Source organism: Quercus lobata, chromosome 10, assembly GCF_001633185.2.
Source record: "Quercus lobata isolate SW786 chromosome 10, ValleyOak3.0 Primary Assembly, whole genome shotgun sequence".
Lineage (NCBI taxonomy): Eukaryota > Viridiplantae > Streptophyta > Magnoliopsida > Fagales > Fagaceae > Quercus > Quercus lobata.
The window spans coordinates 41,593,084-41,597,653 of NC_044913.1; positions in this window are offsets into that span (position 1 = coordinate 41,593,084).

Below are 4,570 nucleotides of genomic sequence, written 5' to 3' on the forward strand. Positions count from 1 at the left end.
CGACCTATATGATGTTGGAGGCAGCTGTAAAGTTCCAAAATGCTTTTGAGCGGCTACAAGAGGAAGACTCACAATTTGACTCATATTTCAATGATGATGATAATGATGAGAATGAGGTTGGGGTTGAGGATGATAATGGGAGAGGAAAAGGGAGGGGGAGAAAGAATATTGGGCCTCCTAATGTGCTTGATTGGGGAAAGGCTAGAATCTTTGTGCAATTTCTAAAACTTTTTTATAAGGTGACTTTGCGATTTTCAGGCTATTTATATGTCACATCTAATGAATTTTTCCATGAACTTGTGTTAGTGCAATCTAAATTGTTGACTTTAAGTAGAAGTGAGGATAATATGTTAAAGAATATGGCTGCTAGCATGAGAAAGAAATATGACAAATATTGGGAGAATATTAAAAATATCAATTTTTTGTTGTATGTTGCTGTTGTGCTAGACCCTCGTTATAAATTGAGATATATCATGTTTTCCTTTAAACAAGTTTATGAGAAATCCAAGGCAAAAGAACTAACAGCAATGGTGGAGGCAAAATTAAAAAAATTATATGAGCACTATCTTCAAAAGGATACTAGTGCTAATATTGCAAAACCTAGTGTAAGTCAAACTTTTGAAGAGATGGATGTTGATGATGAGGAGGAAGATGATAGCAAGTCATTTGCCTTTCAATATAAGAAACACTTGGAGGAGGCAAAAAGTTTGGAGAATAAATCTGAAGTGGGTAGGTTTTTGACAGAAAATTGTGAGGGTCTAGGCAATGCTGAATTTGATATTTTGGCATGGTGGAAGCTTAATAGCCACAAGTATCAAATTCTCTCTCAAATAGCACGAGATGTCTTGGCTGTTCCAGTCTCCACAGTGGCCTTTGAGTCAGCTTTTAGTACTGGTGGACGTGTACTTGATCCATTTCGAAGTTCTCTAACTCCAAAGATGGTGGAGGCTCTTATTTGTGGACAAAATTGGTTGCGGTCTTCACCAATTCCAATCAACCTTCGAGAGGCTATGGATGACATAGAAAAATATGAAGAAATTGAGTTAGGTAACATTTTTTTTTAATTATTTATTGAAGTTGGTTCATGGATACTTTAATTTAGTTCATTTTGATTAATTGCAGTAACATGTTTATTATATGTAATATTTTTATTTCAGAATTTGCGGCTTTAAATATAAAAGATGTGGAGAATTGATTTAGTTGATTTTGAGGAACTTGGCTTAGGCAGGTAACATCCATTCTCTATCTTCATTTGCTTAAACTTGATTAGATTGATTACATTATAAATTATAACATTAACAATATAATAACAGAGTAAAATCAAGTGTTCAAATGCTTGTTGCCAGTGTAGCTCATAGGGATTTACCATTGCATCATTATATTTGGCATTGTTGTACTTAAAGCAACTTAGGATTATGTGCAATTTTCATTATCTTATATAGATAACAGTAACATTCCTAATTTTATCTTATGTTGTGGATGATTGATTAGGTTGCTACTTGCTTTGGAAGAGTTCAACTTAACTTTTGGAGTGGTACCAAGCTTGAAGTTGATTGATGAAGTCTATTTTGTGAAGAACTTTTGTTAGAATTGAGTTTATTTTCAGTGGGTTTAATTTGATTACATTATGGCTTTTGAGACCATACCATTTTGAAGTTTATTTGTTATGTTGGTATGTTATTATTTTGAATCCTTGATGTGACTTTGGGAATGTTAAGACTTTGAGTTTGTTGATTTAATTCTACTATTTTTAAATTTCCTAAGTTGTAAGGCAGAGCCTACTTTTGTTAGAGATGATATATCTCTTTTTCATTGACTCTATGTTTGTGTTGGAATTGAGATTATTCAATGAAATCTACCTTTAGTTTTTTGTGTGCATTAGTTATATTTTGAGATTATCAATAACAAATTGTAGTTTGTGATAATTAAAAAAAAAAAAAAAATACATTGTTAATGCCAACCCGCCTAACCCGCCTAACCCGCCTAACCCACTGAGTTGAAACTGCCAAAATTTGTAACCAATCCGCCGGATTTAGAATTTGGTGGGTTGGTGGCGGATTGGAATTTTCCCAACCCGCTAGTAGCGGATTGGATAGAAATATTAGCCTTTACCCGCCCAATCCGACCTGCGCACACCCCTAATTTTGACACATGAAAAAGTTACTTTATCTATTTTAATACCATTTTACAATACATCTACATCACATATTTTATTTTAAGATTATAACACATTAAAATAAATTAAAACAAACCTCATCTACATTAACAAAACAAATATATTTATCAAGTAGGGAATCTGTGAGAGAGAGAGAAAGAGAGAGAGAGAGAGATGAATAAAAAAAAATATTGTAGCAACTTAGTTAGCTTTTGATACATCTCATGAAAGAGATTTTTTTTTTTTTTTTTTTGGGTATGCTAAATGCTAAAATTTTAGCATTTAGCACACCTTATGCTAGTGCTTACACATGATAAGATGGTACAATTGCAAAAACATGCTTACACAAACAATAAAATAGAATAATCATACAAGACAAAAATATTTATTTGATTTTTTTATAAGGAATGGCAATTTTATTTCAATAATAAATTTAAAATGGTGGTGAATTATCTAAATTTTCCTCTATTAAAGCCAAAGATAAGACTCCTGTTGCAGTGAAGCGTGACGGGCCAAAGTCTGCGATGCCTTGTTAGAGCACTAGCATCAAAGGTTGCAAAAATATGTCAATTTAACACATCATTTTACAATACACCATACATCACATATTTTATTCTTTAATTTCATACATTAAAATAATATTTACAACACATTAAAATAATATTAACTCAAAAGTCAAACCAATACAAAACACAACTAGTGACCACCCCCACAACCATTACACAACCACTGCATCCTCCACAACCCAAAACAAACCCAACCAAATACCCAAAACAAACCCATAGTCACCACCACCACAACCACCGAAATCCTCCAACAAATTTCAAATCTAAAACTGCAAGTAAAAATTAAAAATAAAAATAAAAACCTCAAATCCTCCAACAAGATAGAGATTAAAGAAGAGAGACAAGAGTCATCGTTGTGGTGGTGGAACTCTATCGTGGGTTTTAGGTCGCCTTCTCCATTGTGGGTCACCCAAAACTCCAATGCAATATTTGATATTCAAGAAGACAGAGAAGTAAGAGAAAGCGATAGTAAGGTTTGAGAAGAAAGAAGAAAAGAGTAAAAAGAGAGAAAGAGAGAGGTCTTAGAAGAAAGAAGAAGAAGAGAGAGAGAGAGAGAGAGAGAGAGAGAGAGACAGAGCCTGAGAAGAGAAGAAAGGAGAAAGAAGAGAGAGATAAGCAAGAGCGAGAAAGAAGAAAGAAAGGCAAAAAGAGAGGAGTATTGATACCGTATTTTTTCCAGCCCCAAAATTAATGGGAATTTTAGATGTCAAATCAAAGTTTTCATTAGTAGTATGACATTAAACACTTTTGAATACTTTTTATTTTAATATCCAAAGACCAAAATCAAGCTTGAATTGATTAAATTGTTGTGAAAATGGAAAAGTTGCTAGTTAAGAGTTCACCTCTAAAATGAGCTTTGTTATTTAAATTGGCAGTTGATTTCCTTCAAAATGCATATCTAACATGATTACCAAAGTTTGCAAGATTGCTCTGGTGAGCTGCATTTGGAATATAAATTAATCTTGGGCCATGCTCTAGGGATGTAGGCATTTACTTTCCTGTTTTGTGTGCTAGCATTGTGCATGATGTATGCATATATATACTTGCTCCCCCTTTTTCTAGTGTGATTGTCATAGTCCGTGTAACCTAAGGCAAGTGATGCCTAATATCCGCTGCAAAAGCAATGTGACATGTCGCCGAATTTTCATCGTGGAAATCCGGTACTTTGCCGAATGCCTTAGGAAAGTATGGATTGGGACTACACTCATTCAGAAGCCAAAATCTTAAAGCCCCCATGCATGCAAACCCCCGAAAGCCAATGCCGAAGTCATGTTTTTACTGCCAATCTCCGAAATTAAGGTTTTATCAAAATAAAGGATTTTCCTTAGACAGGTGTTGCGGGGTGCCTAACACCTTTTCCACACGTAACCAAACATCTAGACCTAAGAATCAAGATTTTCTTGTCATCCACATTAAATTAGGAAAAACGCCACTTTTTCTTAACCTAGGATTGGTAATAAAATCAACTAGAAACAAGTGACCAATCACACCTTAGAAAAACCCAATGATTGGTGGTGACTCCACTCACCTTTGGTAATCACCTAAAATTTGGCCCAAATTCCTGCCATACAACCAAAGGTAGACCTACTTACCTCCATGGAGAGAGAGAGAGAGAGAGAGAGAGAGAGAGAGAGAGAGAGAGAGAGAGAGAGAGAGAGAGAGAGAGAGAGCACCCGAAACTACGTGCAAAGCACGCGCACGTGCCCCACACCACCAATTCTAGAGGGGACCTCCAATGGGGCCCTGCGTGCACAAGAGCTTTTGCCATGGCGGGTGGTCAAATGAGGGCCCACAACGGCAGCGACTGTCGCTCCTAATCGAGACCAGGCTTCGATAAACTGGAGACTCC